Consider the following 25694-nt stretch of genomic DNA (forward strand, 5'->3'; position numbering starts at 1 on the left):
CCTGACAAAGACAGATATAATATAATGTCACTTATATGCGACTCTTGGTCTTGGAGTTTTAAGTTCAAGCCCCACATTGGGTGTAGAAACTATTTTATAAAATCTAAGCAAAACTGCAATGAGATATCACCTCACAGAATAAGCTAAAATTAACAACATAAGAAACAACATGTGTTGGTGAGGATGCAGAGAAAGGGGAACCCTCTTACACTGTTGGTAGGAATGCAAACTGGTGTAGTCGCTCTGGAAAACAGTGTAGACTTACTCAAAAGTTAAAAACAGAACTACCATATGATCCAGCAATCGCGCTACTAGGTATTTATGCAGAGAATACAAAAATACTAATTCAAAGGGATACATACATCTCATTTCCATGTTGGCACAACATTATCAGCAATAGCCAAAATATGGAAAGAGCCAAAATGTTCATTGACTGATAAATGGATAAAGAAGAAGTGATATTTATATAATGGAATGTTACTTAGTCACCAAAAAGAATGAAATCTTACCATTTGCAATGAAATGGATGGAGCTAGAGAGTATAATGCTAAGTGAAATAAGTCAGAGAAAGACAAACACCATATAATTTCACTCAGGTGGAATTTAAGAAACAAAACAAATGATCATAGGGGGAAAAAAGAGAGAGGCAAACCAGGAAACAGGCTCTTAATAACAAACTGATGGTTACCAGTGGGTGATATAATGGGTTAAATAGGTGATGGGGATTAGGGAGTGCCCTTGTTGTAAGAAGCACCTGGTGTTTTATGTAATTGTTGAATCAATAAATTGTACACCTGAAACTAATATTACACTCTATGTTAACTGGAATATAAATAAAAACCTTAAAAAAATCTTTAACTCCTTTTAAATGTTTGGTGCAATTTACCTGTGAAACCATCTGGTCCTGGACTTTTGTTTGTTGACAGGTTTTGAATTATGGATTCAATTTTATTGCTGTTAATTAGTCTGTTCAAATTTTCTATTATTTCCTGACTCAGAGTTGCAAGATTTTATGTTTCTAGGAATTCATCCATTTCTTCTAGGTTGTCCAGTTTGTTGGCATATAATTTTCATAATATTATTTTATAATCCTCTGTATTTCTCTGGTGTTATTTTCTTTCATTTCTGATTTATTTTTGAGCTTTTTTTTTTTCATAATGAGTCTGGGTTAAGGTTTATCAATTTGTTGATCTTTTCAAAGAACCAGCTCCTGGTTTCATTGATCTTTTTTATTGTTTTGTTTTTGTTTTTGTTTTGCTTTTATTTTTTTGTCTCTGTTTAATTTATTTCTGCTCTTATCTTTATTATTTACTTCCTTCTACTGGTTTTAGGTTTTGTTTATTCTTTCTCTAGCTGCTTTAAGTGTAAGGTTAGGTTGTTTGACATTTTTCTCGCTTCTTGAGATAAGCCTGTATTGCTAAAAACTTCCCTCTTAGAAAAGCTTTTGCTGCATCCCAAAGATTTTGTACTATTGTGTTTTCATTTTCATTCACATCCATGTATTTTTTTTAATTTCCTCTTTGATTTCTTGGTTGACTCATTCACTGTTTAGTAGAATTTTTTTAAGCTCCATGTATTTATGTTCTTTGGGATTTTTTCTTATGATTTATTTCTAGTTTAATGCCATTGTCATTGGAAAAGACACATGATATGATCTCAGTATTTTTTAATTTGGTGAGATTTGTTTTGTGGCCTTATGTGATCAATTCTGAAGAATGCCCCATGTACAGCTGAAAAGAGTATGTATTCTGTACTAATCAAAACAGTATGTTACTGGCACAGAAATAGATCAATGGAATGGAACAGGGAGTCCAGAAATAGACCCATGCTCTTATGGTCAATTAATCTATGAAAAAGTAGGTAAGAATATACAATGGGAAAGGACAATCTCTTCAACAAAGGGTGTTGGGAAAACTGGTCAGCTACATGTAAAAGAATGAAACTGTCTTATACCATATACAAAAATAAACTCAAAGTGTATGAAAGACCTAAATGTGAGACCTGAAACCATAAAACTCCTAGAAGAAAACATAGGCAATAATCTCTTTGACATTAGCTATAAAAACATTTTTCTAGATATGTTTCCTTTGGCGAGGGAAACAAAATTAAACTATTGAGACTACACCAAAATAAAAAGCTTCTTCTTAGTGAAGGAGACCATCAACAAAACAAAAAACCTGAATTGGAGAAGTATTTGTAAATGATATATCTGATAAGGGGTTAATATCCAAAATATATAAAGAATCTATACAACTCAACACCAAAAAAAATCAGATTTAAAAATAGGCAGAGGGCCTGAATAAACATTTTTTCCGAAGAAGAGATATAGAGGGCCAACAGATACATGAAAAGATGTTCAATATCACTAATCAGAGAAATGCAAATCAAAACAAGTGAGATATCACCTCATACCTTCCCGAATGGCTAAAATAAAAACACAAGAAATAACAAGTGTTGGTGAGAGTGTGAAGAAAAAAGAACCTTTGTGTCCTGTTCGAGGGAATGTAATCTGGTGCAGCCACAGTGGAAAACAGTATGGAGGTTTCACAAAGAATTAAAAATAGAATTACCATATGATCTAGTAATTCTACTGGGTATTTACCCAAAGAAAATGAAAAATTAATTTAAAAAGATATGTGCACCCCTATGTTTATTGTGACATTTACAGTAGGCAAAATATGGAAGCAACCCACGTGTTCATAAATGAATGGATAAAGAAGATGTGGTAGATATATACAAAGGAAAATTAGCCATAAAAAAGGAGATTTTGTCATTTCCAACAACATTGTTGAAACTAGAGGGTATTATGCTAAGTGAAATAATGCAGACAGAGTAAGACAAATACCATATGATTTCACTCATGTGTGGAATTCAGGAAACAAAACAAATGAACAAAGAAAAAGGACAAATACAAAAAAACTAACTCTTAAATAAGAGAACAAACTGGTGGTTACCAGAGGAGAGTTGAGTGGGCGGATGAGTAAAATAAGAAAAAGGATTAAGGGTACACTTACAGTGATGGACACTGAATAATGTATAGAATTTTTAATAAAATAAAATACAATAAATATTCTTTACAGAAAGTGTGACTGATGCTTGAAAAATTTTAAGATGCCCACAGGGCTATAGGCATGTTCCTAATTTCAACTCTACCTAAATGATATTCTTGTTAGAATTACCTATCATTTGGCACCCAGGTGGCTCAGTCTGTTAACCATCTGACTTGGGCTTAGGTCATGATCTCACTGTTCATGGGTTTGAGCCCCACGTTGGGCTCTGTGCTGACAGCCCAGAGCCTGGAGCCAGTTTCAGATTCTGTGTCTCCCTCTATCTCAGCCCCTCCCTTGCTTGTACCCCCTGTCTCTCTCTCAAAAATAGACATAAAAAAAATAATAGCTACACTTTGTTGTACATAAGGAACTTAGGATCCACTTTGCTCCTTTTGATCCTTTTATTCACTTCTATACAGTTGTTTCCTTAAGAACTTCAGGCAATAAATCCATGTAGAAAGATCAGTACTTGTTAGAGTGGAGGGACAAACTCTAGCTACCAGAGGAACTGATAGCTGTAAAGTTGATGGCTAACTTCCCAGTTATCTCTTTAATACAGACTCAGAGTGCCTGTACCAGATATCAGGGAGAAGCAGAAAGATGAATCAGTACCCTTTTTTTCTTTTAGCCTAACAAACTTGTTCTTCTTAGGTAGTAAAACCTGCATTCATCACTGAAAAGAATTCCAACTTCAATGGCATTGTCTTGTAGTTATTAATAATTTCACTAACATTCAAGCATTATCTTGGTTTTCAGACATCTCTTCCAGAGTTATTTATTTTAATTTGTTTCTCATTTTCAAATAATTTAGTAGGAATTGGAGAGGCAGCACCAGTATTTCCTAGGAAGATGATATTCTAGACTAGAAATAATTTTGAACAATTGAAAAGGTTATATAAGTGGTGGAATAAATAATATTATTATAGAGGCAAGGATAGAGTATGAAATATAATCATAATAATTTTAAATAATAAAAACAGTAAAAGACCTTTAAATATCTGGGAGTTTTTCTGAGATGCATTTCTAAGCTTCTATTTAACAGAGAAAGAGGAACAATCTTTTCTAATAGGCGTATTGGTGACATTTTATGTTATGAAACAAGAAAAAAAGTACTTTGTTAAAAAAAAAAAGTTAAGTATTGCCATAGTCTGAATCTATTTCCCCAAAATTCGTATGTTGAAATCCTAACCCCCATAGGTGACAGTGTTAAGAGGTGGGGCCTTTGGGAGGTGACTAGGTCATGAGTGTGGGATCCTGATGATTGGGATTAGTGCCATTATCAAAGAGACCCCAGATTGCTGGCTTGTCCTTTTTGCCAATTGAGGATATAATAAGTCTGCAACCCCAAAGAAGGCCCTCATCTGACCATATTGGTGATGTGATCTTGGACTTCCTTAATCCAAAACAGTGAGAAATAAAATCTGTTGTTTATAAACCACCTGATGTATGATATTTTTGTTATAGCAGCCCAAATGGCTACAACATGTGTTATTTGAATATTAATGAGTTAATTCATTCATTCAACAGTTCACTTATTCAGCTTGAGTCCACCATTTGCTTCTCAGTAGAAGTTTTGCAAAATTAAGTCACACTTAGTGACCTGTCAGTATTGTAAGTTTTAAAAAGCCACAAAAGACCATCTAAAAATTATTTGAAAACTTAAAGGGCCTGATCTCATCCTTTGGTCCTTATAATGGTATGTGGGCATCATTTAGAATTATGTAGTTACTGTTGGTATATACTGGTAGTTATAAATCAGAGTATTTTTGTGCTTATTTGTAGGATATTCCTCTTCTGTATGGTGCCTTACTGAGTTAGACTCAGGCTTAGTATGTGCAGATGAAATCATAGATCAGTGACCTCTACTGCTGCCAAAAACTATTACGCTGAGGGTATTTAATTGGAAGGAGGTCTTTCACTGGAATTAATACAAATGTAGTAAGTATTTTACTTAATTCTGTGGTTGACACTTTGAATTTTTGCTCTTATTTCTTGAATGATGATTCTCATTTTTATATAAGCTTTCTAGTCCCAAAGTTCATTCATATATCTTATTTGAATTCAGATGTTTACTCCTTGCTTAAAATATTTCAATAATTTCTCAGGCAAACAATAGCAGTGCTTTTAGAAAGCACTATCAAGTGTCTAAAAATTTTGCATACATTAATAATATGGGGAAACATTTCAGTATGATGTGCACCTCTCACACAGTTTGATTCTAAGGTATGGATAAATCAGGCCTTGGTGGTGGCTAGGGTATTGCATTAGGTAAATAATATACTGCAAAATCCAAATTTCCAGTGTCTCTTGATGTCATTATTCATAGATTCCTTTTGCAAATCAACCAAATAGTTGGTTCCTTAGAGGTCTAATTTAGTCAGACATAGAGTCCTTTGTAGATAATCAAATTACTCTTGAATACAGCATCTATTTTTCATAGGAACTAGTGGTGACCTCCATAATTAGTGCACAGAAATATATTAAAAGATGAAAAGAGTACTTCTGGAGGGTCTCTTAAAAAGGATATATCTTCATAGCCCACAGGCACACACACATACACACAAATATATATGTATATACAAATCTGTTAATAAATATGTATAGTGTTCATGGGTTTTTAATTTTAAAAGAAGTATTATTAAGTGTTGAGTCATAATTTTAACCATATTAAAACTGTTTTTACTCTTCCTCAAAATTTATCATTTATCATTGTCACAAATAGTATAAAGAGACCTGTTTCATTTTCCTTTTCTAAACTTTTTGCAATAATATACAGTTGGCCCTTGAACTGTGTGGTTCTACCTATGTGGAATTTTTACAGTACAGTACTCTAAATGTATTTTCTCTTCCTTATGATTATCTTAATAACATTTTATTTTCTCTGGCTTACTTTATTGTAAGAATATGGTATATGATACATGTAACACACAAAATATGTGTTAATCAACTTAATGTTTTGGTAAGGCTTCCAGTCAACTGTAGTGCTTTTGTAGTTCAGTTTTGGGAGAGTCAAAAGTTACATGTGGATTTTCAACTGTGCAGGAGTCAACCTCTCTAGCCTCCATATTGTTCAAGGACCACCTGAATGTTTCTCTATTTGATAATTGATAAAATGGAGGCATATTTAACTTTGCTTTGTTCCAATTACTAGTGATGTTAAACATTTTTATATGTGTTCTGGCTAGGCAGATAGTGGCATTTGCACCTACTGAGTATATAGTTAAGCACCAATGATTTTTTCCATTCATTCATACATTCATTGGACAAGAATTTATTAAATGTTTACTGTGAACCAGGCAGTGCTTTCTGCTGGATTTGCAACATTAAACTATTGGATTAAAAATCTTTGAAGTCAGGAAGCTTTTACTCCTGTGGAAGAAATGAACGATAAATGTAATAAATTAGTGAAAAATACATGTTAGATAGTAAAAAGTGCCAAGAAATGAAGATGGAAGGAGTGTGGTATATGGTGGTAACAGTGTAATTCTACCTTGCAATAGGGAAGTCAAGGAAGGCCACATAGAGAAAGTGATTTATGAATTAATGACTGATGTAGATGAGGGAGCTGACCACTCAGATAGATACCTGGTGTTTCAGCCTGAGAGAATAGTAAATGCAAAGGCCCTGAGTCATACATTTGCTTAGTGAATTTAATTAACAGGAGATCAAAATGGAGAGAGTGGAATGAAGAAAGGAAGAGTGGAGTCAAGGAGTTCATGGCAGATGTCCAATCCCAGCCAAAAGCAGAAAGAGATGTATTTTCTGTAGAAAATATATAAATTATGATAAAACTAACCAAAAGTAGTATTGCTTTTAATTGTTACCATGTACCTGGTGATACACAATGTCAGTGATAACACTTTCCTCTCCCCCAGCGCAGACCACGTCCATCACATTTACTTTGGTATGACCCTGATGAATGTGAGATCAAAAGTTAATGGGGAAATCAGATCATATAAGTCCTTAAAATTATTTAAAGGACTTTGGTGGTTAATCTGCATTAAATAGTCACTGGAGGATTTGAATAAAAAGAGTAACTTGATCTGTCTTGTATTTTAAAGGCTGGATCTGGATACTGTGTGGAAATAGAATGAAATGGCCAGGGACAGAAATAGATCAATTAGAGGCAAATGCAAAAATCTAGATTAAAGATGATATTGGCTTGATGTATAACAGCAAATGATGAGACAGAGAGAAGTGATGTTTTTAGATCTATTTTGAAAATTATAATTTTCAGGGGGCTATGTTTTATTGTGGTAAGATAGACATAAAATTTACCATTTTAACTATTTTTAAGTGTATAATCCATTACCAGTAAGTACATTCCCAATGTTGTGGAATTATGACCACTGTCCATTTTCAGAACTTTTTCATCATCAAACAAAAGTTTTCTTTTAATTTTTTTTAATGTTTATTTTTGAGAGAGAGAGAGAGAGAGAGAGAGAGAGAGAGCGAGCGAGCAGGGAAGGGGCAGAGAGAGAGAGAGGGAGACACAGAATCCGAAACAGGCTCCAGGCTCTGAGCTGTCAGCACAGGGCCTGATGCAGGGCTCGAACTTGCCAACTGTGAGATCATGACCTGAGCTGAAGTCAGAGGCTTAACCAACTGAGCCACCCAGGTGCCCAAAACAAAAGTTTTATAATCATTAAACAATAATTCCCATCCCCCTGACCAGCCTCTGGTAATCTCAACTCTACTACCTATCTCTGTAAATTTGTGTATTGTACAACCATACAACATTTGTCTTTTTGCATCTGGTTTATTTTAATTAGCATATTGTCAAGACACATTCATGTTGGGGAGAATTAAGATGGCAGAGTGATATGGAGAAACTGTGCTTGTTTCACCCCTGAAACACAGCTAGATCAGCATCAAACCATTTTGAACACCTAAGAAACTGATCTGAGGATTAACGCAGCAATGTGCATAATTTAAGCCAGAGAACTTGACAGGTATGTGGTGGGATGAAGTGTACTGGAGGAGAGAAAAGCCACAGAACCACGGAGGGTAAGGAGCCCTTTTCGCGGAGAGAAGACAAAGAAAAAGGAGAAATTGCAGCCTGTCAGGATTATGCAAGAAAAACACTCCTCCTAAAAGTAGGTGGAGAGAAAGAGAGAAACAGTGAAAACACTTGTAGGGGACTGGACAAGAAATTTGTTCCCCAAAAAACATTAACAGGGAAAAAGAAGAGGGTTTCAATATCACCAGTTTTCTATGAAGAATGGAATGCAGACTCTGAAGATTCAGAAATCATTGCCTGTGTAGAGCTCCAATGAGAAAGTAGTGTGAATCCCCAGGAACAGGCAGCAGAAGCTGAGTCCCTGTGCTACATAGGGAGAAGCAGTTTCCCTGCTTGGAGAGCATTTGGTAGAGGTCGTATAGCCTCCCTGCAGGCAAAAGTCCTAGCGGAACTGGGACAGCTGCCCTGTTTACCAGTATTGGGACAAAGACGCCAGCTGAGTACAGCAAAACCTGATATAGGCTGTGTGTTGTGCTTTACCATAAACTCTGAGCCTCTGCTGATGCATGATCACATGAGTGTTTTCTAGGACAAGTCAGTACCTGGCTATTGCTTGGCAGACCCTCCCCCAGAAAATCAGCATGGATCCAGGCCATGGGGTCTCTGAAGTATGGGGTTTTGAAACACAGCCTCATCTGAGATAAAACTTTGGAGAGAGGTTCCGCCTGGCAGGCAGACAGCTTGGACATAGACAGGGGAGAGACGAGAGTGGATGGAGGCCTAAAACAAAGTAGGGGTGACTGACCATGCTGCTCACTGTGAGTGCACAAATTTCCCATGCCAGAGAATAGCAGGGTGAAGCCATTTTCACCTATGGTTCATGTGCAAGGGCCGGCCCCCAGTGAACAAAATAGTGCCACCAAGTGGAGAGTGGAACCGTTACACCATGCCCGGCCCATCTGGGCACTCCAGGCATATCCCCCAGAAGATTAGCCCAAATCCCTTCCACTTGCTTAGTCTATTGACCATAGTGTATTGCAGAGTTTCAGTTCTAGGGGAAACTGGATCTAACTTCGTTTCATTCTCTTTGTTCATTTGTTTGTTTTCTTTGCTTTTGTTTTTGCTTATGTTTTCCTTTTTCTTGTTTCTTGGATACAGAATGAACATTTTAAAATTCTCTTTTATTTTATTCTGTTATTTTTTTAACTTTTAACTTTTAACATTTTTTTCCTTTCTCTGTTTTTCCTTTTCTGTCTAGCTTCTCTCAACAAGCACGGTAAAATACACCTAGGATCTAGTTTTCTTGATTGTTTTGTTTTTATTTATTTTATTTTATTTTATTAATTTACTTTATTTCTCCAAAATTACAAGACAGAAGAATTCACCATAAAAGAAAGAGCAGGAAGAAATGATGGCCAGGGATTTAATCAACACAGGTATAAGTAAGATGTCTGAACTAGAATTTAAAACCATGATTATGGGGCACCTGGGTGGCTCAGTTGGTTAAGCGTCCAACTTTGGTTAAGGTTATGACCTTGCAGTCCGTGAGTTCAAGTGCTTCATTGGGCTCTGTGCTGACAGCTCAGAGCCTGGAGCCTATTTCAGATTCTGTGTCTCCCTCTCTCTCTGCCCTTCCCCTAATCAAGCGCTATCTCTCACTCTCTCTCTCTCAAAAAATAAATAAACATTAAAAATAATTAAAATATAAAACCACGATTATAAGAATACTAGCTGGAGTTAAAAAAAATATCAAAGACACCATGGAATCCCTTTCTGCAGAGATAAAAGAACTAAAATATAATCCGGCTGAAATTTAAAAATGCTGTAACTGAGATGCAGTTTCAAAGGGATCCCATGATCACAAGGATGGACTAAGCAGAGCAGAAAATCAGTGATATAGAAGATAAAATTATGGAAAATAAAACAGAAAAAATGAGGGAAAGAAAGGCATAAGATACAAGATTTAGAGAAGTCAACGATCTATTAAAGAGGAATAACATTTGTATAATAACAGTCCCAGAAGATGATGATAAAGAAAAAGTGGCAGAAAGTTGATGATAGTAAATTATAGCTGAAATCTTCCCTAATCTGGGGATGGACACAGATATCAAAATCCAAGAATCACAGAGAACTCCCATTAGATTCAACAGAAACCAATCATCACCAAGGCATAGCATAGTCAAATTCACAAAATACTCAAGCAAGGAAAGAATCATGAAAGCAGCAAGAGAAAAAAAAAATTCTTAATCTAAAAGGGAAGACGGGATCACAGCAGATCTTTTCACAGAAGCCTGGAAGGCCAGGAAGGAGTGGCAGGATATATTCAACATACAGAATGGGAAAAATATGCAGACAAGAATTCTTTATCCAGCAAGGCTATCATTCAGAATAGAAGGAGAGATAAAGAGTTTCCCAGACAAACAAAAACTAAGGAGCTTGTGACAACTAAACCAGCCATGCAAGAAATTTGAAGGGGGACTCTTTGAGTGAAGAAGAAAACTGGGCCATCTGGAAGAAATGGACAAATTCCTAGACACTTATTTACCACCAAAACTCAAACAGGAAGAAATTGAAAATTTGAACAGACCCATAACCAGCAAAGAAATGGAATCAGTTATCAACAATCTCCCAACAAATAAGAGTCCTAGACCAGAAGACTTCCCTAGGGAATTCTACCAGACATGTAAAGCAGAGGTGGTACCTATTCTTCTCAAATTGTTCCAAAAAAATAGAAATGGAAGGAAAGCTTCCAAACTCATTTTATGAAGCCAGCGTTACCTTGATTCCAAAGCCAGACAAAGACCCCACTAAAAAGGAGAATCATAGGCCAGTATCCCTGATGAACCTAAATACAAAAATTTTCAACAAGATACTAGCAAATCGAATTCAACAGTATATTAAAAGAATTACTCACCATGATCAAATGGGATTCATTCCTGGGCTGCTGCGGGGCTGGTTCAGTATTCACAAATCAATCAACATGATACACCACAGAAGAAAGGGTAAGAACCATATGATCCTGTCAATAGATGCAGAAAAAGCATTTGACAAAATACAACATCCTTTCTTGATTAAAAACCCTCAAGAAAGTAGCGATAGAAGGAACTTTAACATCATAAAAGCCATATATGAAAAGCCCATAGTGAATATCATCCTCAGTAGGTAAAACTGAGAGCTTTCTCCCTAAGATCAGGAACAGAAAGGATATACACTCTCACCACTGTTATTCAACATAGTACTGCAAGTCTTGGCCTCACCAACAGACAACCAAAAAATAAAAGGCATCCAAATTGGCAAAGAAGAAGTCAAATTTCCAGTCTTTGCAGATAACATGATGCTCTACATGGAAAACCTAAAAGATTCCAAAAAAACTGCTAGAGGTGATCCATGAATTCATCAAAGTCACAGGATATAAAATCAACATACAGAAATCGGTTGCATTAATCCAATTTACACTTGCACCAAAAAACATAAAATACCTAAAATAAACCTAACAAAATTAAAAGATCTGTGCACTGAAAAGTGTAAAAAAATTATGAAAGAAGCCACAAAGAAATGGAAAAGCATTCCATGCTCATAGATTGGAAGAACAAATATTGTTAAAATGTTGATGCTATCCAAAGCAATCAACCCATTCAATGCAATCCCTATCAAAATAACACCAGCATTCATCACAGAGCTAAAACAAACAATTCTAAAATTTGTATGGAACCACAAAAGACCCCAAATAGCCAAAATAATGTTGAAAACAGAAAACCAAAGCTGGAGGCATTAAATTTCCTCACTTTAGGCTATATTACAAGACTAATCACCAAGACAGTAGGGGACAGGCATTAAGTCAGACACATAGATCAATGGAATAGAATACAGAACCCAGAAATTTACCCAAAATGTATGGCCGACTAATCTTTAACAAAGCAGGAAAGAGTATCTTTTGGAAAAAGACAGTCTCTCTCTCAAAAGAGGGCAGTGCAATTTGTTGTGAAGACTAATTAATTAATGTCGCATGCTTACAGAAATGACCAACACATAGCAAGTACTCAATAAATAATAATATTTTATCTCTTAGATACTTCCCTGTTACAAATAAAACTCCACAAAATTATTCATTGAAGTTTTCAAGTCTAACGTGTGACCTAGTTAACATTTTCAATAAGATCTATTTGAACCTCAGAATTTATGCTTGGTTTGAGCTGTTTAGTAGCATAGGTCTTGTTGACCAACCTGAAAAGCAAAACAAAACAAAACAAACAACCAAACAAAAACTGTAAAAAGAAAGGAAGTCAAACACCTGGAAAACCCATAAACTGGGTAATCCATTTCTGAATAATCAGCGTGGATAAATTGTGTTTGAAAAAGACTTCAGCTCAGTGGATTTAGCTCTGCAGCCAAGAAAAAACTTTTTATGAGCAGCTCACGTGGGCTTATTTGTGGAATTATATTTAAAATACACCCTTTGAATTGTGGCAGCATTTTGCTGTTGGAGCTTGGTACAAGAAGGATGAATATAGTTTTCTAAGAATATCTTTGAAGGTAACATAATGGCATGGAGGATTTAAACATTTCAGCTCTAAACCACAAATACACTATAGCTATTCCATTTATCAGAAATATATATACACATATATATATGTGTGTATATATATACACATATATATGTGTGTATATATACACACATATATATGCATATATATACACATATATATGTACATATATACATATACATATATATATGTATATATATACAAGTGTATATGTACAAATATCTATGTATATATATTTCTCTTTTGGATAATCAGCCAGTTCTTTCCAACAGATTTAAATGCGATATCTGTCAGATAGCAGTTAAAGCACCTGCAGATGTATAAATTAAATTCTCTAATCTGTTCTTCTATTTACCTTGTCAATTTTTCTATAGAGCAGCCTACTTAGCATTTTCCCTGCCTTCACTTTTGGAAGATTAACATAAAACATGAGAAAAAGCTGCTCACATATTTGAGGTTCTGCCCCATGTTTTGAAAGGATAATTGCTAACCTCATGACATTTTTGTTCCAGTCTTGTTTTCTTTTTTTAAACAACAAATAAGAGATGAAAGGTTTCAAAGAATTATCTTAATAAAATCCTTATTAAAAGTATTTTTATACTTTTGTGATTAAAATTAATAAATTTTATTTGCCTCTGTAGTTATAGAAACCATCCAAAACTTACTATAAAAATGAATATTTTCATAATAAGCTATCCAAATTTTCAAGTGTAGCCTTTTAAGTTTAACACAAAATTTATTATTTTTTCTAATATTTGATATATATATGTATGAGATACTGCCTATTAAAATTACTACATATACATATGAATATGTATATGAATGACATTTTATTTAATGCTATTTTCCACTTTGTCATTTGAATGTCATAAGTTACTAAACATTTCAAATCCTGATTTATTTCCTTATTTTTTAAACTAATAATGGCATTGTAAGGGCATTTTGATTTCTCCCATACTTTGCTGTTAAAAAATAATGTTAAGTAAGTATTTTGCCATCATGATAATAGAAATATATGTATCATTAATGGTTTATTTGCATGTATTTAATTTTTGCTGTGACTTGACAGTTTTTTAAATATATTATCAGCCATTTCTATTATTTTCATTATATTTCCTATTCATTTCCAATACATTTCTTCCCTGGAACATTAGTTTAGTTTTTTGTTGAGGTTACTTATACATTAAGGCACTGCACCCCTATTTTGGGCAGAAAACCAGGCATAAATTAAAGCTTGATACAAGTGAAAGTTAATATTGCAAACTTAGCAGTATTCTTTGTCTTTACATGTGTTACAGGTACTCTTAGTCCATTATTTGCCTTCAGTTCTGTTTGACGTGTTAACTGGCATAAAGTTCCTTTTTTATATATAGCTATGACTAACATCGTGTATAATTTTTAAAAGATTTCTTCCTTTGATTGTATATATGGAAAAGGATATCCTAAATGAATGCCAAAGACATTATGCCTTTCTTATGTATTAGATTTCAGTGTTTTCAGGTTTTATTTTTATATAATTTTTACATTTTAATTAATTTATTTTTTATTTTCATTGTCTTAATAATAGCTGCAGTAGGCTCTCTTTTTTCATGTTACTTTCATAATATTACAAGGAGAGAACAGGGGGTGGGTGATTAGTTGGAAAAGTTTTTTGAAGAAAACCATTAATTAAAGGTTAATTAGATAACTAAAGAAACAATGTATGTAAAAAGTGCTTTGTAAATTTCAAAGCACTCTTTAAATGTAAGCTATTATTATTGATGCTACTAAATAGTCTTTTTTTTTCTTCTCATATCACTAGTAATGAATGCCTGCATGTTACTGCATTAATTATAATTCCCTTTGTATAATCAGATCAAATAGAAAAGTTGTAGAATAATGAAAATGAAGATCAGGCATTTATAGCAAGGTTTATTTTTCTTGTCCTGTTGAAATATGCTCTTGTACATATAACCCAGGTTAGTGGTTTTATCCTATTTAAACAGTTTCATCTGTCTGTTCTTTTCCTTTTCTACATGTAATGCTTCTTCTGAAGGGAGAAGACTCATGGGGCGCCTAGTGGCTCAGTTGGTTAAGTGACTCTTGATTTCCACTCAGGTCATGATCTTGTCCTGTGCTGACAGTGCAGAGCCTGCTTGGTGTTTTGTCTCCTCCCTCTATCTCTACCCCTCCCCAGCTCATGCTTTCTCTCTCTCTCTCTCTCTTTCTCTCTCTCTCAAAATAATAAGCCTGAAAAATAAATACAGGGTGAAAACTCAATAAATTATGTGGGTGGTTTTGCATTCAGCATATTTCTCTGTTGATATCTTACCCTGTATTTATTTACCACCTTTGTTATTGATGGGCAAAGTACAAGTCATAGTGGGTATAGGTTGAATTTAATTAAAAATAAAAAAATAAATTGTCCAAATACATTAGGCATGAAATTACACCTTAAAAATTTGTTCTTAAAAAAATTTATCCTTAAGTAACTTTCACATACTAATCTCAAAATAAATAATTTCAACCTTTTGTTAATATTGATGCATGAGTTAAAATAAGTCATTTGCAACTGTCTTGACAAATACATGTAAAATTAGCCAATGTTTCAAGAAAGGTTCACTTTGTATTATTAATATGATCCTGAAATAATAAAGAGGTAGTGTTTTTTTTTTTAAACTGCTTATTTCATTTTCCTAGACAATGCTGTTTATATATGACATCTATCCTTTATTGCATATAAAACCTCTTGACAAAGTTGATTTTGCAAAACTATTGTTTCCATCTTTTTCCCCCCTCTTTCCCAGTGTTTACACTCCCCCTGGAAATCCCCCAAGAGCCTAGTTAACATCTAAGGTAGCTGGGGAAAGCCTCCTTCCTTAGAAAACAACTAAAGCTTACTGAATAAAAAAATTACAGAGTGCAACCCCCACCCCACCTTCAAGGTTTACTTGTGTGCTATCTTTTCAATTATCATTGGTGAAGCAATTATTTCCCCTACTGCACTCTGTGAAATCAGGAGCATTTGCAACCTGAACAGTAAGTTGCAAAGTGCTTACTTATAGACCAGGTAGGCAAATATGATAAATGGTGTGCAGAGAAGCTTTTTTCCTAACTCAGCAACTTGAGATAATTTGCATTTGCTAAACTTGGTATTATCACATAACAGTTTATTGTACACATTGGTGTTAATTATTTAAAGCTATACATATTAAAATGTCTACCTCGTGCTTTTTCTAATATTCTTGTCCCTATGACCTGAGTCCCTAATAAATAGAAAGTACTCAATACATAATTTTTAAATAAAAAAGGTAAACTTTTAGAAATTTTAGAAAAATCATATTAGGTTATTTCTTAAAATATCCATCTTCTATTCATTATGTCTGTGCTTTTCAGCTAAAATTCTTAAAGAGCCCTGGAGCATATATTGATCAAATCCTACATAGTTATCCTATACAGATAATCAGTCAGTCATTAAACACTTTCTAACTTCTTTGAAATTAGGGGAGGAGATAAAGATCATTAGTATTCCCAAATGGACTCTGCAATGAGCTCATTGCCTAAGGCTGACAGTCACCCATACCCATGTCTTCAACCCTAAGTCACAGGAATGAACTTGCTGTCATTCCAGTGGAGAAATCACAGCAAACAGACACTTCCTCCTCAGAAATTTGTTTGAATGTAGTATATATACCGTGACTAACTAAATTCTTGGTTTTTAATTTGTAGACAAGTGGGAAGACTTTAAAGGAAAGTGAAGCAAGATAATAAAAAAGCTCAGATTTATGTTTTAGAGATGTTAGTCACCATGGCTGCCTTGTGGAGAATGAATATGGGAGGTGTAAGATACCATGTTAGGAGGCCAATCATGAGAAGAAGAAAATGAAAGTGAGCACTAGTCGGAGGCCGTAATATTTGGAATAGAAAGAATGAAATGGATTTGAGAATGCCTCGGCGGTAAAAGAGGAAGTGAAAGCCCCTGACTCTGTTTATTGTTTACTTGTGAGCAAGAGAACATAGAGGAAGAGGGTTTATGAGGTAGATGATAAAGTAGTTATTTCAAAATGTTTGCAAAGTGTTCTGCATTGTAGACAATGAACAATAGTTAAAGTAAAAATAAAAAATAAAAACCACACATAAATCTCACTACATTTTTCATGTAGATGAATTCATATAAAAACATATATATATATATATATATATATATATATATATATATTAGATAAAATTGTGATCATGCTGTATAGATAGCCTTATAAATTGCTCTTTTTATTTAAATGATATTATGAACATTGTATTAGTATGCTTGGGCTGCCATAACAAATACCATAGACTGGGTGACTTAACAGAAATTCATTTTCTCACAGTTCTAAAGACTGTTAAGTCTAGATCAGAGTGTCATAATGGTCAGCTTATGGTGAGAGCTTTATTCCTGACTTGCAGTTGGCTATCTTCTCACTGTGTCCACACATGCTGGAGAGAGAAGGTAGGGAGCAAGCAGTGTGGAGGGGAGAGAGAAAGGAGAAAGAGCATGAGTGAGCAAGAGAGAGGGCAAGCTCTCAGGTATCTCTTCTTATAAGAGAACTAATTCCATCATGAGGGTCTACCCTAATGACCTTATCTAACCCTAACCACCCTTCATGGTCTCACTTTGATTACCATCACACTGCATTAGGGCTTCAAAATATGAATTGGGGGGGGGCAAAATATTTAGTGCATAACAGACATTTTAGCTGATGGAGAATATTCCAAGTTGAATTATTAATTTTGAAGTCATTATAGAAAACTTCAGATGTCAGGAGATACCATGTACTATTTTATACCTCAGAACTTGCATTGCTTAGAAACTAAATGTGAGTACAATTTATATATCAAAATATGTATATCAAAATAGGACTTTTGTGCTCTGAAACAAACTTACGGACTACCTTGGAGTAAGTTATTTCTAAATCCTGTTAGCCAGAGATAACGGGCAACATAGTTGTAGTCAAACAAACTAAGTTTTATTAGTGTGCTTAGGAAGGGACAAATAATAGCAGAAGACCTCCATAATGTTTCAAAAGGAGCAGCGGGGTTGAGGTGCCTGATTGGCTTAGTGGGTTGAGCATCTGACTCTTGATTTCAGCTCAGGTCATGATCCCATGGTTGTGGGGTCGTGGGATCAACCCCCACAGGAGCCCCACATCGGGCTCTGTGCTGAGCGTGGAGTCTGATTGAGATTCTCTCTCTCAGTCCCCATTCTCTCTGCCCCCCCCCCGCCCTGCTTGCACTCATGCTCTCTCCCTCTCTCTCTCTCAAAAAACAAAAGGAGGCAGGGGGGATCCAGGGATAGTACTTGCAAGATTTGGAGGGAGAAGAACTGGAGTTAATCAAATGAGTCTTTTTGGAGTTACTCCTAAATCAGTTATCTGTGTCTTATACCTTCGCACATTTAATTACTGACTAGAATTTATTTATATATGTATAAATACTGCTTTCAGATTATGTCTTTATACATGCATCATACACAGTTACCTGTGTTTCTAATCTGTTGTTTAAATGTTCAGGTAAGCCTAACACTTTTAAGTCTTAAATAAAATGAGTCTACCCAGTACTCATGAATGATACATTTTGAAGGGGAAACAAGGAGAGCCATGACAAAACAGCCTTTCAGACTTATTTAGAGTGTATGAAAATTCTTTTTAATAAATTTTTTAGTGTTTATTTATTTTTGAAGGAAAGAGAGAGTGTGAGTGGGGGAGGGGAAGAGAGAGAGGGAGACACAGAATCCAAAGTGGGTTTCAGACTCTGAGATGTCACCACAGACTGTTGACGTGGGGCTCAAATTCACAAGCCGTGAGGTCATGACCTGAATCGAAGTTGGACGCTTAACCGACTGAGCCACCCAGGCACCCCTAGAATGTATGAAATTTCGAGACCATGTACATTGAATATTTTCTGAAAGAGGGAACATTTTACTCCCTTTAATAAAAGAAGCTTGTCAGTGACAAATGGTGGAACTGATTGTTACAATTAAGACTCACAGAGCTACGAAGAGAAATCACTTCATTCCATACATGTATCCTTTGATTTATAAGAGACCTCATTATACAGGAAACATATTAACTGGGTATTAAATTATCTTTCTTGAATTGAAGGGAAATGGAACCATATTGGGCCTAAAATTTATGCAAATCAGTAAAAACAAGAAATAGTACATTGTTTTATCCCTCTCATTAAGATTCTGTTCCTCAGAATTCATTCAACAGTGTGCAATACTTCCTACCTCAGATACATGCTATCAACTAACTACTCATATTTTAGAGACCTGGTTTAAAGATTGACTAGTGCCACTTAGACACCTGCAACCATAATTAAAAGCAAAAAATACACTGAAACAATTTATTTTAATTTAAAACAAAGCATACTAATCTCTAATATGAAGGACTCAAGGTCCTCTAGACCTTGAAAATATATAGACTATATTTAGTATATATAGACCAATTGAAAATATATAAAATAAGTTGTAAATTCATTTCTTCTTTTAAAAGACAGGATTGTTGGACTTGTAGTTTTACCTATAAATTAACCACAGTGATAATTGCCATTCCACTTTAAACAACAGGAAAAATGGAAAAATATATGAGACCACATTTTTTCAGACCCTGGAAAACAGGTAGCACAAGATTGTGATCTCAGAAAAAAAGGGAAACAGATGAGGCGGGTCTGATGATCATCTCCGGGTTACTGGCTAGAGGCAATAAAGCAGGGAGGAAGAATCCAAAAAGAGTATGTCAGTCACATTAATTTGAGAAGACAGAGACTGGGATTTAAGAAGGCAGGGGTAGTAAGAATTTGTGGGGCAGAGTACTGAAGAAGAGGGAGCTCTTGACATGTCTAGGTCCATGATGGAAGAATGCAGGAGACATGGGATTGTATGGGGTGAAAGGGCCAGGGCCAGAGGCTGGATGGTAAACTGATCTTCCTCAAACATGCCGGTGATCATCTTCCCGAGAAATGGTGCTAAAATACCTGTATGTTCAGTTGAAAATAAATAAATGAAACTCAAAACTTCTCTCACCAATATACAAAAACAAAAAACAAAAACTTGGCATGGATTATAGACCTCATATAAGAACTTAAAACTATAAAACTTTTCAAAGAACATGTAGGAAAAAAATCTGTGTGTCCTTGTGTTAGAGAAGGATTTCTTAGACACTCTTAAAAAATAAGTTAGTGGCACCTGAGTTGCTCGGTTGGTTAAGTGTCCAACTTCGGCTCAAGTCATGATCTCGCAGTCTGTGAATTCGAGCCCCACATCAGTCTCTGTGCTGACAGCTCAGAGCCTCAAGCCTGCTTCAGATTCTATGTCTCCCTCTCTTTCTCTGCCCCTCCCCTGCTCATGCTCTGTCTCTCTCTGTCTCTCTCTCTCAAAATATAAATACATGTTAAAAATTTTTTTAAATGAGGTCATAAAAGAAGAAAGTGATGAATCATCATCAATAGTATAAACTCCCCCCCCCCGTTTGAAAGATGCTTAAGCAATGAAAAGGTGAACCACAAACAGGGAGACAATATTTGCAAAACATGTATTTGATAGAGGTCTCATATCCAGAGTATATAAAGAATTCTTGCGCATAAAAACGAGAAGACAAACCATCTGAATGTTTAAAAATAGGAAAAATCTTGAAAAGAAACTTTGTCAATGAAGGTATATAAATAACAAACACATTAAAAGATGCCTATATGTGTCCATAATTAGATAAACACAAATTAAAATCATAAGCTACTGCTACACACCAGCTAAATTGGCTAAAATCAAACACATTGACAATAACAGATATAATAGAGAATGTGTAACAACGTCATTCTCCTGTTGCTTGTGTGAATACAAAATGGTATGACCACTTTGAATCACACTTAGGCAGTTTAGTTAAGTGTATGCTGACTATGTAACTGAGAAATCACACTCCTAGATAGTTACCAAAAGGAAATGAAAATACATATTCGCACACAATCTGTACACTAATATCCATATCAGCTTTATTCATAATCTCCAAAAAGCGGTAACAACCAGAACACCCACAAACTAGTGAATAGATAAACAAATTGTGGTACATCCTTAAAATGAAATACTGCTCAGCAGTTAAAAGAGGAAAGAAAGTCCTGATGCACATAACAGCATGGGTGAATCCCAGAAGCTTTATTTTGTGTTGAAGAAGCTAGACTCAGAAGGCAACACACACAATTGTTTCACTTATTGTATGTTCTCAAAAGGCAAAAATATGGTAATAGAAAACAGATTAGTGGTTGTCTTGGGCTCATGGTGGTAGATGAGGATTGCCTTCAAAGGAGCTTGGAGGAATTCTTTGGGGTTGGTGGGCATGTTCAATACTCTGATTATGATAGTGGTTACACAGTTGTGTACATTTTTCAAAACTTATTGAATTTTACAAATAAAATGAGTGAATTTTATTATATGTAAGTTAATTATGGTTAAATATTTATAAAATAGAAAACAATGAAGAGGGCTGTGTTGTCATAAGGACCCAATCCTGAGTATCATTATGAGATGTAAGCTAAGGGAGGTAAACCACAGATTGTAGTCTGAGAGCGCTATACCCTAATGAGAGAGGAATATAAAAAAAATGACTGGTTTATAATTATGTTGTATTTAAATTTTATAGATCATTTTTCATTTCTTTTCCTTCTTCTCCTTTTCCTCCTTCAATTTTACTTATTTTCACACATCAAGATTTCAATGATGTTTGCTTAATTTTTTCTGTTGAAGTATAATGTACATAAAACAGTGTGAACAAATGTTAAGAGTATGGCTCAATACATTTGCACAAAGGGAACACACATGTGTAACTGAGACACACATTATGAAATGTGATTTACCCAGGAATCAGTACCCAAGGATCTCCTTTATGATCCACTTCTAACTACTAAACCCTCTCCTCCTCCTCCTCCTTCTCCTCTCCTCCTCCTCCTCCTCCTCCTCCTCCTCCTCCTCCTCCTCCTCCTCCTCTTCCTCCTCCTCCTCTTCCTCCTCCTCCTCCTCTTCCTCCTCCTCTTCCTCCTCTTCCTCCTCCTCCTCCTCCTCTTCCTCCTCCTCCTCCTCCTCCTTCTCCTTCTTCTTCTTCTTCTTCTTCTTCTTCTTCTTCTTCTTCTTCTTCTTCTTCTTCTTCTTCTTCTTCTTTTAGTATTTGTTTATTTTGAGAGAGAGAGAGAAACAGAGAGAAAGAGCAAGAGTGCAAGCAGGTGAGGGGCAGAGAGAGAGGAAGAGAATCTCAAGCAAGCTCTGTGCTGACAGCAGGGCTCAGTTTCACAAACCATGAGCTCATGGACTGAGCCAAAATCAAGAGTTGGATGCTTAACTGACTGAGCCACCCAGGGGCCCCTCCCTACCTACTAAACCCTCTTCTGAATTCTAACAATTAATTCATTTTGTCTGTTTTACTTGACAGGATTGAAATAATAAAATATATACCCTTTTGTGTCATATTTTGCTAGGGATATTCATGCATATCTTTTCCTACACTTGCTAATTATTATTTATTGTCATTGCCATACAAATAGCTACATAACTTACAGAGACCCTCGTTGAAAAATTATTAAGAATTTTAGATCATGACGGCAGAATATTAAACCAAGTAAGCGCAGGGCCCCTTTGACTAAAGGGCTCTGAATGGCTTCCCACACAGCACTCATGGGACACTGGCCCTCACTGTACATACAGTATTTCACTGTGTGAACATACTACAATTTAAAAAAAATCTATTAATAAAAACGTGTGATGTTTTCAGTTTTTTTATACTGTGAATGATGCCGCTATGAATATTTTAATTACTTTCTTTAAGATAAAATTATTTCTATGTACAACTTATATTGGATATATACTTGGAAATGGGATTTTAGATAATGGAGTATGTATGCATCCAGGTTTAGTACATAATGTCATTTTACCAAAATAGTTGTGCCCACTTATAGTCTCACTAGTAGTATGTAAGAGTTCCTATTGTCCTTCATCCTTACCAATACTTGGCATTTTCCTTTTTTTTTTTTTTCCATTTTAGTGGAGAATTTGCTGGATATGTGTGGTATTCCGTTATGGTAGTCTGTTTGAAAAAAGGGCTGCAGCAATTTTCCCATCCCTGCACACAGTCTTCCTTATGATGTGACTGAGGAAATAGTATGAAAACTATAATATATTAATATTGCAGTATTTATTATGCCAAACATTCCTATATTCTTATGCATCCTCTAGTTTTGGGACATGGATTCTTTCTTTGAATCTTCAAGGTTAAAGATCTCTTTACTTCATCTGAAATATTATTTTATCCACTTCAGGTAACACTGTTTTCTTCTCATTACTGGCCATTCAACAAAGAAGTATCTAAGTGGATTCAGCATTTTCATTCAAACAGTTCTTTTTGATTTTTCATATTCTCCAGTGTTTATTCACATGTCTGTTTTAGATTTTCTTCTCAAATGGTGGCCAGGTTAGAGTTCATGTCACAGACCTTAGGTATCTAGAAGATTTTCATCATCTCCTCAGGATATGTAAGTCTCTCTGATATTTTAAGTATATAGAATATTTACTATTTTTTCTTCTCAGTATTTACTGATAAAAGTAGTGGTCCTACATGAAACAATTCAGAAATTTGGACTAAAGTACCTAATTACAGTATGCTGCATTCAGACCCCTGATCCATGAATTTTATTTTAATAATTTCATTTTCTGCCTGAAGGTAGAAAACATCAACTGACAATCACTGGATAAAGTGAGAAGAGAGGAAGCATTATGGCTGGTATTAAAAAGAAAAATACCTTCTTGGGGCACCTGGGTGGCCCAGTCAGTTAAGTGTCTGACTTTGGCTCAAGTCATGATCTCACAGTTTGTCGGTTTGAGCCCCACATCAGGCTCTCTGCTGTATCTATCACAGCGCCCTACTTCGGATCTTCTATCTCCCATTCTCTCTGCCCCTCCCCTGCTTGTGATCTCTCTCCCTCTCTCAAAATTAAATAAAACTTTTTAAAAATACTATCTTCTAGAAGAAAAGTGGTTGATTATAAGAGATATCATTTATCAACGGCTTATATGTGCCAAAAAGAAAAATACATGTATCATGATTCCTCTCACTAGCCATGAACAAAAGATGCTGATATTTTTACCTCACAGATGAGGAAATAGAAGTACAAAAAAATTAATGTGAACAAACTTCCTCAGTTAACAATTAGCACAGACTGCACCTGGGTGGCTCAGTCAGTTAAGTGTCCAACTCGATTTTGGCTCAGGTCATGATCTCATGGTTCGTGAAATCCAGCCCTGCTGTCAGTGTAAACCCTGCTTGGTATTCACTCTCTCCCTCGCTCTCTGCCCCTCCTCCGCTTGCATGCATGCCCTCTCTCTCTCTTTCTCTCTCTCTCTCTCAAAAAATAAAAAAATAATAATAATAATTAGCAGAGACAGAATATTTCCCAAATATTTTTCTTTCAAAGTTAAACATTTTAAGGTTTATAACATATAATGAATTAACATGTACATCAGGGAGCTGGCAAATGAATCCAATATAAAATACCAATATCCTTTAAAAGTATGGTTTGTAATACATGTATATATTCATAATTAAAGGATAACTAGCTTATAAAATAACTGAATGATTATTGAAACTTCATTAAACTTTATATTAAATTTTAATTAAAGTTCATTGAACTTTTTAAAATTCCTGATTTCATAAAGAGAATGCATTTACTTATATATCTGTATCTTAAAAGAAGATATATTTTAGGAGATGAGGAGGTGCTGTGAAATTAACTTATGATCCTGTATTTGTTTTTCAGAACTGTACTGAGAGCAATAGGCAGAATGAATGTTATTCCAGAGGTAAGTACAATGACATGTGATCTTATATTATTGAGCACAGTGAACAGTTACAATGACTAATGTTTTTATACAACCACCTGAAAGTACTAAAACATGAATTAAAATGTCTAATGTTTGATTTAATGTCACATTTTAGCACTGAACACATGATTTAATTGGGCTGTGCTTAGTTAAGAAACTACATCACTCAACACAAGTAAAGTTAAAATAACACATCTTTTTATTTCCTAAAATCAGTAGTAGAATGTGAGTGAAAGAATGACACCCCACATCTTCAAGCCTTTTAGTTCCCACAAAAATGTATGTATAAAAGCGAATGATTACTTGAAATAGCAGCATGGGAAGTACATTGTAATTGGAATTTTTTTTTTCAGTCATAGCCAGGATTTTTTACAGAGATTTAGGAAATATCATAGGAGTGTCAGTAGGTCATCTACTATAACTTTTGACTCATCTAAATCAATCTCAGAATGTAATCCAGATGGCACATTTTTCATCTAGCCTTAAACACTGCTTCTACTACAAAAGTGCTATCTCGAAGAGTTCTAGCTGACCCACAACATTCTTCTCTAGCATTGTCTCCATGGACTATGGCCTTGGCAAAAGGCCATTCACTGGTGGACAAGACTAGCCATCAAAAAGTAGATACAGTTGTCAACTGTTGTCAAGTGTTTATGAGATAGAAATCTCAACAGTAGCTATCTTATAATAGAATGGTTCTCAACCAGGATAACAACTTCCTATAGAATTATTTTGTAAATCTGTAGAGGACATGTTATTTGTCACAGTGGTTGTGGTGCATTAATGATATTTTGTGATCAGAGGCCAAGGATGTCAGTCAGACAGATGCAAAAGACAGAACATTCCTGTAAGTGAAAAATGGGCTCATGTTCCACCAAGTTTTCATTGTGCCACTGAACATTCACTTAGATGAACACAAACCGTAATAGTTATCTGAGCCCTTTCCTAACAGATGTAATCAGAAACTGTTTTTCCATGGGTCAATATACACTAAATTCAGCATGCAGTACAATAGATTGCTATTTAGTTGTAAAAATAATAAACTCTACGTGAAAAGGTCTCCAATATTTGATTTTTATGAAAAAAGCTATTTATAGAACAGTATAAATACCAGACTCCATTTGTGTTAAATAAAAATGTATTTGTTTATATATACAATATGCACATATGCATATATGTATATAAAGAAATGCTGGAAAGATAAAGAAGAAATTAATAATGGGTTATTTATGGATAGGCATGAGAGGGAACTAGACAAATGGATGACAGCA

General features: G+C 35.0%; 1 long non-coding RNA gene across 1 annotated transcript in view; it reads left to right on the forward strand.

The window, feature by feature from the left end:
* The first annotated feature begins 4750 nt into the window (after positions 1 to 4750).
* The window catches only part of LOC123381784, an 89523-nt gene continuing 68579 nt past the window's right edge, over positions 4751 to 25694 (forward strand). The window contains exons 1-2 of the long non-coding RNA XR_006589219.1: positions 4751 to 4988; positions 24360 to 24402. This is a non-coding gene — a long non-coding RNA (uncharacterized LOC123381784). The remainder of the gene's footprint in view (positions 4989 to 24359; positions 24403 to 25694) is intronic.

The sequence above is a fragment of the Felis catus genome, chromosome D4 (assembly GCF_018350175.1).
Source record: "Felis catus isolate Fca126 chromosome D4, F.catus_Fca126_mat1.0, whole genome shotgun sequence".
Lineage (NCBI taxonomy): Eukaryota > Metazoa > Chordata > Mammalia > Carnivora > Felidae > Felis > Felis catus.